Genomic DNA, 13,615 nt, shown 5'->3' on the forward strand with positions numbered 1-13,615 from the left:
TTTTTATACAAAATAACAGCTTAGAGCTGCATAAATTTATTCCAAGGAAAAAAATGTCTTATATAATTTTAGAGAAATAATGTACATGGTTGTAAGATTTGCTTTTCTTAGGGTTGAATATTCTTGCTTCTTTAAACAAATATTGAGGATTATTGAGTAACGTCAAACTGACATCTAGACTGGCAATCTAGAACACATCTAGAACTGAACAACATAACATTTGTTAGGGTTGTTTTTTACTGAGTACCATTTACTCTTAAAGCTAAATGCTAGCCCTGCAAATACCCAGGTGACCCACTACCAAACAAAATTTAAGAAATCCTAAAAGTCTGTGAGCATGGTGCTGTCACCAGTAACTGTAAGCGTGTGCCAGCACATGCACATGTGGGTCCGCCGGTCAGCGTAAGCAGGGTCTACAAAGCACCACTTCAGCAGTGGGTTTCCCCGAATACTGATTTTATGACAACAGCCCTCCTGAGTTTGCAGCAGTTTTGCAGACAGCTATTTAGCCAAGCCATTAGCACCTGGTTTTCTTCAACTTTTGAATATTATCGTTAAAGATCCTGGAACTCCACACTTCCTTCCAGGTATATAAATATGCTTGAGCATGATTACTACTGAAGACTGAAAAAAAAGTCTGAACACTTTCTCTAATAACAACAGATGACCAAAATGGTTATGGACCACAGTGTACATATTCCACTTGATGTACATGTACATTTAGAAAACCATTTTGTTGAAGTATAGTAGTCCCATTTTATTTCCTTGAGAGCCTACCTATCATTTCAAAGCTCCGTTTTTTAAACATGATTTATAAAATAAAGCAACCAAATGGAAACTAAGACAAAGTATTGCATGGACAATACAATCAGATATAAGATATAAATTAAAGTACCAAATTAACGTTTTAGCTTCAAAGTTTATTATCTGATTGATGCTGGTAAAATGACCGATCTCAGCAAGACCAATGACTTTTACTCATGTAATGATGGATGCAGCCCCTTTGCAGTTAACAGGACTACGTATATGAATAAAGACTACTCAAGTAAACATGGATTTACAGATTCAGGCCCTGTATGTTTACAGATGAACATCAAAAGTTTGGCAATATTTATTCCGATTTTTTCACAGTTAATGAAATGCTTTCACCACGTGGTTCTAAATTAACTTTTCCAAAACATTTCAAATGTCTCCTTTAGAAAGCAAACAACTTGAATCTTTTTACTTTGCAAAGTACCATTATTTATGTTTATATCAAAACATTTCAAAGCAAGTTCGTGTCTACGACAGATGATAAGACCTGTCTTAGTTAATGGGCAGACTGTTAATGAGGATTTATAACCAGTGCATGTTCAGTGTAATAAACTATCTTGCCCTACCTTTTGGAAAGAGGAAGATGAGGGCTGCTTTATAACTGGGGAGTAGTATATCATGTGTATTTCCTAATCCTACTTAAATTTAATGAAAATCTTAGCAACCTAAACTACCTTCTCCTCAATTTTCTTGCTTTCAACTTTACTCCTCAGTATTTCTGTGCTGGTGTCAAATGGTTTCCTTAAGTTCTGGCTGATAAAAACATTCAGTAAAAATACCCTACCTTAACATCAAATAAATGATAGTAGAGTAAAAAATTCTATAACAACATGAAACAGTCTTCTCTGATCCACCAACAAAAGTCACTTCACACGTACAATTACTACACCTGCTAGTTCTTGGACAAGACAAATATGCAAAGAAACAGGTATTTTAGGTCATTGTTCTAAAGAAAATTTACCAAAGCTTCAAGAGTATAAAGTAATATATATTGCCACAAAATCCGGGTTGAGGACCTCATTTGCCTGTCTGTTCTGTGCAGTCATTTTGGTAGCACTGGTAGCACAAGCAGCAGCATCCCTTTCCTTCTGGAATCAGCCTTCACCTCAGACAGGAGCCCCTGCGTGGTGCTGCTCTGCCCTGTGCGTGCAGAAATCCCTGCCTGGTGCTGCTCTGTGCGTGCACAGAAGTCTGACAGCTGACAGAAGGGGCAGAAATCCCTTCCATGAAGCTGAGCGCCCTACTAAGCTTGTGAAAGGTTAAACACTGCTGGAATAGCAAGACATTTAATGTGCCCACACTTTCCAGTTCCATTCAATTACCACCACCAGCAGTCCTATAATGCAACATAATACTGTGTTATTAAATCAAGGTTTCACATTTACACCCAGGTGCAGTCTGGAGGAAGGCCTGCCATTCCCTGGTCCGTACCAGAGGAAACAACCCGCAACTTTCACGGGCTCACACGCCACACTGCACACACTGACCTTGGAGACGGGGATGGGGCTGATCCCTTTCAGCAGGAGGCTATTTTACAAGTGCCTAGCGTTACAGCCTTAAATTGTTAATCATGTACCGAGGTAAAACCGCCCTTCTGTGTTACACACACACCAGCATGCACACGAGCACAGAGCAGCATAAGGCTGTGTTTTTAAATCCTCTTTAATTCCTACTTTGCTCTCTACTTCCCAGAATGACCTTACATATCCCTTCTTCCTCCAGACAGAATCAATTAGAGCTTTTCTCGTCCCCCAAAACTAGTGTTTATACAGAGCAGCTTCTGTAATGCCTTTAGACATCCTTAAAGCAGCAAAGATTTCTAAAATAAGGTATTTTCAAACATTGGAACATCACCCTGAAAGCAAGTTTTCACAGAAAAATAAGCCTCCAACTTCTCCGCCGAGGCGCACCTTTTGTTCACGGCACCTTTTTCCTTGCCCAAAACTGCACGCCTCTTTCCCCAGCGTCGCCTCTACGCTGACCCAAGCTCCCAACTTTGCTGTGCCGCTAATTACCAGCTCCTCGCCCCGCTGCCACCCGAGAAGGAGAAAGGGAAGAGGAACCGCTTACCTTAGCCCGGAGTCACTAAGTCCCCGAAGAAAAAAAAAAAAAAAAAAAAAAATCAAAATATAAAAGAAGGGGAAGAAAAAGAACGGCCGAGCCGCTGGGTTCCCCGCGGAAGACCCGCGAGCGCCCCAGCACCTTCCCGGCCGGGAGCAAAGTGGTGGCGAGCGGGGGCCCGGGGGCGAGTTGCCGGCGCGGAGCCCGAGCCCGCCGGCGCGGGGCGCCCGCCCTTCAGCACCCGCCGCGCCGCGGACAGCACCGGCCGCGCTCGCCGCCCGGACGGACGGACGGACAGACCGACGGACGGACGGACCGACCGACCGAGCGCGCCGCTCAGCTCGGCCCGGCCCGCCCCCGGCCCGCCCCCCAAGGCTCCCGCCCGCCCCCTTTTGTTGCAGGGGGCGCGGGACTCGGCTCGCAGCTCCGCGCCTCCGCTCGCCCCCGCGCAAAGATGCGGGGGGACGGGGGACACACACGCATACACAGCCGCCCGGCTGTGTCTCTGCCCGTGTTACGGCAGGGTGGGGGCGATAAGGTGCTGATAAGCTGTGGTAGAGGGACCGCCTGAGCGCTCAGGGATGCTGGAGGTGATGGAGGGGCCGGCCCAGCGCGCAGGGATGCCGGAGGCTCCGTATCAGAGATCCCTGCCGCCCGTAGCAAGTTGGCTGCCGGAGTTGTGAGGCTGAGCTCCCCCCGGCAGCCCCTGCTCAAAGCAGGGACCTCCCCTGCGAGTCAGCTCCGGCTGCGGAACGCAAGGGAAAAGCGCCCCGAGGTAGAACTGGGAATCCCATCCATGTATGTCCTATCACCTCCGTCTGTGCGATGGAGAACAGGCACCTGGGGACAAACAGAAACCATCACCACCACCACCCACACACGGAGAAAATACCCTAAAAATTATGAATATTTACACATCAAGCAAAATAACAAAAGTTTGAAGTGCCCCTTGGCCCTTCTTTTTACTGTGAGATAACCAGATAGTTATCTGATTTATTACTTTCAAATTAATTTATCATCCATTCCAACACTTCTAAAGAGTAGCTACTTAATCTTCAACGTGAAGTCATTATGAAAATTAAGTATCTACTCTTCAAGGCATTATAGGTTACCTGCTTCTGGCCTTTTGGGAAAACGTGTTACAGATTAAAGTATTAAACTGCCTCTAAATCATCTGTGACCAGGGTAAGACAGACAGAGGTCAGCTGTTCTGATCTACACTGGCACGCTAGGTTAATTATACGCGCATCTGTATGTGGAATAAAACTGCAGTGACAAACACAACTAGGTACATTGTGTACTTAAATAACTGAACTAGTTAACACAAGAAATAACAAAATGGGATGCTTGGGATTGCATTTGCTTATCGCTATTTCATAAGGGAGTTCCTATTGGACTGCTAATTAGGTCATGGTACCACCAGAAGAAACATGATTAACGTTACACTTTTACACACAAAATGTACAATATAAAGCCAAATCAGCCAGAATTTTCACTGATACCACCTTCTATAATTGCCAGTTATTAAGCCGGTTTGGCTGGCAACTACCTAACATTTCTGAACCACTACAGTCCAATTTCTTCCCTCTTTTCACTCTTAAGCCCTCTCAGGTTGCTTGCAAGGCATAAAACAGAACAAGATTTCACTAGTTAATAACAATTTTGGGAGTGCAAAACTGATGTTGAGTCACTTTTGCTTTCTACTAGCATAGATCCACCAGAAGCTCTCCTGGGTTAGAGGTAAACTTGGAAATGATTGGTTCCAAATTGAATGGAAATTGAAATCTCAAAAGGGCAAACAGGGACCTTGCACATTCACTCTCCCTTGCCCTTATGAAAGTGCCTGAAACAAACCATCAACAAGTATTGAAATGTTCTATGTAACCCAATTAATGCAGCACTCTAAGTTTATCATGGTCTGACATGTTGGCCTTGCAAATTGTTAGGCATAAAGAATCCCAAAGATAACACAAGGAAGACTCTAGGAAGAATTCTGAAAATCTCAAAATTCTGTGAGAGCTTAGGCTCTTAAATTTTAGTATAAATAATGATACAAGAGTGTAACATATGAAGGTACTTGGATGTTCTTACATTTTTGAATCTGTGTCTCATGCTCATCTTTCTTCTTTGGACACTCACTTGGACAGCTAGCTTATGAACCTTATATTTAATTGATGTATTTGTACAGCAGGCATTTTCTACTTTTTCCTCTATTTCAGCTCTGTGTATAAAGCTATCACAGACAGCTGATAGAAAATAAATCTTTTTCATTCTTACCCTACAGCTTTCTACCTCATACTCAATGAATATTCTTTGTGAGCTCCATTTTGTGTGGTTTGCTCTATTTCTCTGCAAATACATATATTTGAATGAACTTTAACATTTCTTTTTTCATTATTTTGTGACCCAGACATCGCATTATTCCTGCTATCAGTTGAAACATTTTAGTTCACAGAGTGTTGCAATGGAGTATTACTTCACTTGCTGTAATGCAGACCAAAGCACACTACAATGGAGAAGATGTTCTGTGTTTAGCAACTAATTGTTAGCCCGGAGACTGTTGATGTATTTCCTTAACATCAGCTTGGATAATTTACAACAATATTTTACCAGATCCCATGTAGCATGCCACACAGTTTTCACCATTTCATATACCCAAGTCCCATTGGCACAGCAGTTAGTTATGTTTGGCTTTCATTTTTCTACTTTAGTTTTTGTATTTGAAGCATTTGTCATTCTTACGCTGGCAGCTGAGAAGGCATACAATAAGTACTAAGGTTTCCTTGTAAAGGTGGGAGATGCAGAGGAACTTCAAAGTTGTTTTATCCTTGTTAAGACGATCATTATTAATAATAAAGATTCTCTATTTTGTATTTATGAGGCACTGTTTAATACAGGTTCCAATACAGCAGGAAACTGTATGCAAGACAAAGAGAAGATCAAAGTCTCAATATATTAAGGGGAAGTCAATGCAAATAACATAATGAAAGTTGTTTAGTGAGCTGTTCAGCATTTGTCCAAAACATTTGCTCTCGTAATTTACAGCCTATCCCTTACCCACTCAATTTAGAGCAATAGTAATTTTCTTGATCTAAATAGTTTGGATCTGCTTTTCTACCACAAGTAGCCATTACTCCACAATTATTTACCTTGTAAACAGCTTTGGATGAGAAATGAATGCAGAATTAGAGAGTAAATACATTATTTCAGAAGTGGATATTTTCTTCTCCTGGCTTTTCTAGTGCTATCACTTCTAAAGCTATTTAAAATCATTTCTCTGTGTTCGGGCTCTTGTATTAGCAATCAATAAAGGGAAAAAAAGAAAAAAAAAAGATTTTTTTCAGGCACTTCCGTATGGCTTGGTACCACTCATGACCTGTAAGTGCAATAACAGTTTATTTTCTTATAGTGTATTTGTTGTCTGTAGGTTCTTGTTTAAACATTCAGAGTGAACAGATCACGTGAACCACGTTATCAAATTACCAGAGAATTCAGGATATTAAAACTTGGTACTTCCAAGTACCATTTGTTGTCACAGCTAAGGTGACAGACTTGAACACAAGACTAAAAAAATAAGTTTAATTTATATTTATATATAAATATATAGAGAGAATATAGAATATATGTTTATATTCTTTGAATCAAGAGTACACAAAACTTTAGACATACTCCCAATTGTGACTTAATGTCCAAAATCATTTTTAAATTTTAATTTAGACAATAGATTTTATTTTAAAATATAACAAAGTACAAAGTAGTGCCCTCTGCAGGGTTTCATTTCTATTTAAAAAGAAAAAAAAAAAATCACAACTTATTCCTTTTTTTTTTTTTTTTTTTTTTGGAAGGAGACAGCTGCCCCTTCAGTGCAGCTGTTGCTAGTGAAGATCATTTATTAGCTTGAAGTAAATGACAGCAAGAGAACTCTCAGCCTGCTCTGACATGAGATGACATGAATTATCCTCCAGTCTTGCTCTCTCACACATAGTACAAAGTTTGGAAACAAATATCTTTCCCTCATCTTCTGCTGGTCTAATACACTTAATGTCTGCTTAATGTTTTAATGAATTTGAAAGATGATTATATACCCACTAGAAACTCTGTGTTGATCAAAAAGCACAATAAAGTGTACTGAGATCTGGACTGGTGCTTTAATAACAGCAGGGCATCATAAGCACCAGAATGGCAGACACTGGCAAATGGTATAGAAGAAAATTAACTTGCTTGTGGTTTGGAGAGAGGTTGTGCCAACCATCTGGCACAGGAGATCTTCCAAATTGCACAAGAATTATCAACGCACATTAAGGTTTCCCCACGTCTCCCCGAAGTCAGTTCTCACAAAGGGACTAAATGCCTTAAATAAAAGGAATATGCAATCTAGCGTTCACCCACAACAAATCTATCTTCAAAATGCATCAAAACAATAATTCAGAAGGCAATGGATGTAAAGTCATTACTGTGGGAGGAAGCCTAGATTCTGATGTTCAGTATGTAGATTTCCCCATTATTGCTAATTAGGTAAATGCTATAGGTTCATTTCAATGTGTGGCAACTTTGCAATGATAATGATTCTGACAAGATGCCGTTGTTCCCATTCTCGTCTCGTGAATATAAAGTAACAACTGATTAAACAGTAACAAGGCAATACACTACAGAATTCATACCCACATTGGAAATTACTATTTAAAAATACCTGAGAAATCACAATACATTTAATTTCTTCTCATTCAGCTTTTTTCGACTTCATTTGGGATCAAATAATTCCATTACTCTGTATCACTGAAATCTGAAAACATAATACGATTTGATAGTAGATAACAGATTCTATTACACACACAAAGCTGAAGATACTTGGTTTCAGTACTTAGTGGTGATGTTTGTAAGAGATCTCTTAGGGCATCTATTGGGCAATCTTAGTATTGCACTCTAAAGATAGGAGTTTGCAGAAAGGATAGGGAAGGAGGAGTTGGTTCTTTTTCTGTTAACAGATTTAACCAAGAATATTAATTCTAACGTTTTTCTCTTCTGAGCAGTCCTCAATAGATTGACCAGAGCTTTTAAAGTGACCAGACAAATAAGAAAAGTACTTTAGCACTGATCCTGGTAACTTCACAGCTGAAAGTATTCACTGACAGAAATGAAAGAGCTAATACTCCACGTTTCATAATTTACCAGCTCATTCAAACTTGAATATTTACATTTGTACTGCAAATACCATGCTGTGTTTATCTAGAAAAGTGAGGGTTTATTTTATGTGAAAAAGTTCACTAAACAACAGAAATTCATCACGTAAGAATTAAGTTTCATTAAGAATGGAGTTTTTAAATTAGACTTATCTATCCGCAAAGTTGGTTTTCTCACTTATTTAGATTCTTTTTATTTTGAATTTTTACTTATGGAACTCTACAGTAGTAATCCTGACATCTCTACACATTTGCCATGATTTATGTCTGTCTGCTAACTTGGAACATTCTCTGTTATGCAACTCATTTCCTCAAAGCCCCATGTAGAGATTCTGGAGACATATGCTAATTCTAGCTAGTTTTCAGTAGAATTAAAAAAAAAAGAAAGTTTGACTTTCTTCACAGAAATGATAGGTTTTGAAATTTTATCAATGAAGTAACAAGCATCCTACACCAGCCTTGTCTGCATTAAGCTGGATTTATTTTTTAAAAAAGGAAAACAACATAAAAACAACATAATAAGACACCTAACCTGAGTCTGACAACTGTTAGTATCCACTGTTACTATATTTTAGGCAACTAAGTAACTTTTCTCCCTTGAGCAGCAATGGATATGTTGGCCCAACAACATATAAAAATATTCTATAGCAACAATCTGCAACCTAAAATATCACCTTTTTATTTGTTTTGTATTAGCATAGGAATGAACATTCACTGAAATTCTAAGAGGCCATGCAGATTTCAGTAGTAGTAATCAAACATAAGGTGTACTCAAATACAGGCTGTCACCTTTCATCATCCAGCCATTACAGAACTAGAAAACCATGTCTCCTGCAGTTTGAAAGCTCCTTCATCTGTCCTAATTCCGTGTTATCGAGTTGGAACATGATGACTTGCTTTCATCTGGGTTTTGCTAGGAAGTAAGCCAACCAGAATAGAGATTGCAGGTCTGGAACACAGGTCTAAATGAATATACACAGATACATACCCCTAATTCAATCTAGCCATATGCTTTATTGTATATCTGATTCTATCCCAAGCTGTACTACGAATGTAATGGAACCTACTTGTGCAAAGAGTGTACTTACTGACTTTGAAGCAAGCTGGACTATGAACAGTAGTATCAATATGGGGTAAGAGACACTTCATACAATTCTAGAGACCAATAACAGAATAATGTAAGGTTCATATGCACATCTTACCCTGGCTCTCCTTGAGAGTGGTCAGCCTGTCACAGAAGAACACGTGGAATATTAAATGGGGCAAATATTTTGACTGATTGTGAGTTTGATACAGCAGAAGTTTACATTTCTGTAGAAGATGCATTTCAAAGGTTCATATTTATATGGCAACAACTAAATATAGTAGAGAGTGTGGTACACTTTTCAGCTGGGAGGCAATGTTATCATCATTTGCATCACTTACTCCACAGTTCTACTGTCAGAATCCTCCTTTGTCTTCCCAGAGAACACCAATCATAAAATGAAAAACAGAAAAGCTAACAATTTCAAGGAACATAGAAATTCCATCCCTTGCATCCCAGTCTCTCCTTTTACCCTTGCCACTAGTTTTTAACCACTTTGCCACTGCTGCTGTACAGAGGAATAGGATGATACAAAAGCACTAGTGTGCCAGTCTCATATCGGCAAATCGTAATGCAAACAGGATATCTTTGTACAAGAAGTACAATTATGTAGTTCTTGGGAATAAAAATTAGAACTGTAGGCTTGTATTTTGCATTAATTTTATTACATTTCTATTCCTTTTTCATACATCAGTATATAAACTCTAGCATCTCTCTCCTGCCACCAGCCTAATATGGTGGTAAGTGGCACACTTTTCTTTAGTATGAGAGATGGGAAAGGGTTATTTGAAACTCTCCAGTTCTTGCACATCTCAGTGAACCCATTTCCAGATTCAGCTAATTCTCCTCCAAAACTTAGCTAACTTAAAATGACAGACTTTTAATTACATATGACATACTATCCAATTAAATGTAGAATCTATTTTCACCAGTACAGTATTATTTGAGATTTGTCAAAAACATCAAATTTTCTCCAAATGCTTTCCTCAAAAAGGGAAAAAAGAAAAAGAGTATTACAGCTTGTTAAATATTCAGTTAAGAGATATATATATATATATATATATTTTTTCCCTGTGTCCTGCAGAATATCCCGGAACTCATATAGATTTTATTAGAGTCAGAAACAGTCAGAGTAGGTTCCTGTTCCTCATTCATTGTGAATTTATGGAAAGTTGTTTAAAATGGATTACCCAGTCTTATGTGAATATAATAAAATTTGAAAGAAAAATGCCAGGAAAAAAGATCTTATTATGTTCTCAAAAGCAACTATAAATCAATAGTTTAAATTCACTATACATGATATTTATGTATTTATACTCGTCATAGGTTCGATTACCTTACTAGTATTCATGAATACAGGAGACATGACTCTTGTATGCTTTCACAAGGAAAGAAAACATTAATGCCCTCTTTTTGTTTAAATTATGAAAAGAATACTAAGAGGCTAAGCTGTTCAATCAGTCAAAAAGGAAATCTAGGGCAAAGCTGGGAACAGAAGTTTGCCATTTCTTATTCACTCCTAATCACATGATAATCCTTCCCTATCAATCAACATGTGAATTTGAAGGTAGTGATTACATATCATCAGTAGCGATGATCTAATATCTGAGCATGAAGACTACAACTGAACTTCAGTAAGATCAGGAAAAAATACAGCATGCACTTTTAAAATGTTATTATGTTTAAGATGTTTAAATGGTATTGTTTGCTTGATATACTCTAATAGCATTGAATTCAGTAAACCTATTTATATATTCACTGTAAAATATGCCTGCTGTGCTCACTTATTCAGTGTGCGCTACAGAATTTACATGCACAGAATTCTCTCACTAAAGAAGTCCAAAGATACATGCCGTACTATCATACTGTCAACATTTTGGAATAGGATCAAAATACATGCAACACTTCCACATTTGTTTTTCTGCTAAACCATGCACTTGTTTTTGGGCAGGAAGTCAATATCATTCTTAAGTTTCAGAATTAGCAGAGTCCATGCCATACGTTATAAAACATATTAGGTGCTACTTGTAAGTATAGGTGTTTAAGATATCAAGTGACATGCATATAAAATTACTTTATTATGTTTTAATAAAAGACTAATTTGCTAACTAAATCACAAGGTCAGAAATGTAGGTGCAATATGCAGACTTAATTTGCACTTTTCTGAGAGCATACGCAACTCCAGCACAATTTCTGTTCACACAGATCACAATTGGCTTTCCTAGCACCTCCCTATTTAGCGAATATGGAAGGATGAGTTAATATCTACAGTATTTTACTTTTGAAAACTACCTTCTGCAGTCCCAGGTCTACTTATGAACCACCTATATTCTGCAAAGATAAAAACTGCTTCTGAAAATAATCAGAAATTACCATTAGTTTATAGACACCTGCTCTGAGACATACTGTCAGTTCTTTAAGGTACTTCGCATTTTCATATTCCATATATTAAAAGCATATTTCCCAAGAATTCGCACTCCAGTTTGAAGCAATTTTGAGTTTTCACTACCTCCTGAAGTCCAACCTCAGCTGTTTTCCATTGGGCATCTGAAAAATAAGGCACATGTAATCGCTAACGACCTTTAAGTTCACAGGGCCTTACTAAGCACTGCAGAGGCAGAACAGTATTTCCAAGGCAGCGACCAAACGGATAAACACAGACACCCTCTCCTTACACCACCTGTAATCATGCTGTCCTATACATAAATTCAGACTTTTGCAACTAACACATTTCCTGTGGAAATTATTTTTACTTGCAATGTAATCCTTGCTCATGTTAAGATCTTAGCTCTTCACGTGCACAGAAGGAAGTAGGGTAAGATAATTTCTCTGTACACTTATAGTTACTATATTTATATATAATTAAGATTAACTAAGCTTTAACTATTAGCCTAGGATCCATCATACAATTTAAAACAAACAACAACAAAAAAACCAACAGAAAACATCAGTCTCATGCCAAAAAAAAAAAAAAAAAAAAAAAAAGAAGCTTTCCTTTCAATAAAATACAGCAGATGAATACAGGGAAGACACTACAAGGAAACAATATCACTTAGCATGATAAGCAGAGTTAATTAATTAGACCAGCAATGAGTTATCTCCAAGCTTTTTATAGACAGCACTACAACAACAGCATCAATATATATTTTTTTCTTTTAAAAGGTAATTTGAGATAACTTTGAAAAATATTTTTAGAGGAATTGTTATTGTGGAAAACATTATTGAAGAATCTTGCAAATGCAAATTTCAAAAAATAGCAAGTAAGGTAGAGTCTGACTGAAAGCAAAATAGGAAACAATCATAGGAATGGTAGATGTCTTACAAGTAAAAGCAAACAGTAAAAAATAAAAGCAAAGCTGCAATAGAAGTGGAGGACGACATTGAAAAAAGGGCTGTAGGGGCAATATATTTAGGAGAAGAGTTGTCTTTTGCTGAAGAAGCATGAACAAAGATGATGCTATACTGACCATAAAATAAGATCTCTTAAATAAGCATTTAGGTAATTAAAAGTTTGGATGAAACATCATTTTAGTGATAGGAAAGGCTGCACCTTAAACTTTGAGCAGAAAGAACCTGACCTGTAAAACTTGGTCTGATACAAGACAATGGAACTAAATATGGAAGCGATGAGAATGTTTAATGTACAGCTTACATTGGGAAAAAAAAAATAAGAGCTTTGTTAAACAGGGATTGTGTATTACACAATCTTGAGGGATGATTGAGAAAAAGAATCTAAAGTTGCAGTTTAGACAGAGCAGTGTGGTGTAGATAAATTAAATCAATTTTGAACTGGCAGTATTAGAAACAGCATTAGATGACAAGTGGGTGAAAGACCAAAAAGTAGGACTCAGAGTCAGATCTTCAAGAAAGGTATTCCCTAAGAGAAAGGCCCGTGGAACGGCCATACAGGTTAAATGGCAAGATAAGATCACAGCCAAAAAGATTCTCAGACATTTGAGTCCAGGAAATAGAAATACCACGAAAGGAGCAAAAGAAAGAGTTGAAGAATACGATATAGCAGGTGGGAAGCAGAGAGAGAGACAGATGCTGAACAGAATGACCCTGCTAGAATAAATGGAAGGGCTAGAGAGGGAGAACAGGTAGGACAGTTAAGAACCTGTGGTAAAGGAAAGGGAAAACAGCTGTGGTAAGGTCACCATGGTTTTTTACCTGTCTTTTCTGGAAAGTACAAAAGCAAGATTTTGTTTTAAAGGAAAGTAGAGGACAAATTTTGAGGGATGAATCACGGTTAGTGAAAAGGTGGTCAGACTGGATGGCAAACTGTAAATGAAAACTATTACTGTGGATTGTAGGACTAAGGAAACTCAATTCAGCATCTGCCTATTTAAAAATAGCAACAATTTTACAAGTCACGTGCTAGAATGTCTACAGTTTCTATTAGCAAACAGAATAAACCGGTACAAACCTGTAATCTTCATAATCATCTTTTTAAAATTGCCTACAGATGAAGATTTAT

At 38.0% G+C, this 13,615-nt stretch overlaps 1 protein-coding gene across 3 annotated transcripts in view; it reads right to left on the reverse strand.

Moving 5' to 3' along the window:
- The window catches only part of FSTL5 (follistatin like 5), a 348,242-nt gene that overhangs the window by 273,883 nt on the left and 60,744 nt on the right, over positions 1-13,615 (reverse strand). For 2 of the 3 annotated variants that reach the window (XM_035323585.1, XM_035323583.1), the window contains exon 1: positions 2,884-3,198. The exons of the other annotated variant lie outside the window; for it this stretch is intronic. The gene's annotated coding sequence lies outside the window, so the exon portion shown is untranslated. Of the gene's footprint in view, positions 1-2,883; positions 3,199-13,615 lie in introns of those variants that run through there. 3 annotated transcript variants of the gene reach the window in all.

Source organism: Oxyura jamaicensis, chromosome 4 (assembly GCF_011077185.1).
Source record: "Oxyura jamaicensis isolate SHBP4307 breed ruddy duck chromosome 4, BPBGC_Ojam_1.0, whole genome shotgun sequence".
NCBI classification, from domain to species: Eukaryota; Metazoa; Chordata; class Aves; order Anseriformes; family Anatidae; genus Oxyura; species Oxyura jamaicensis.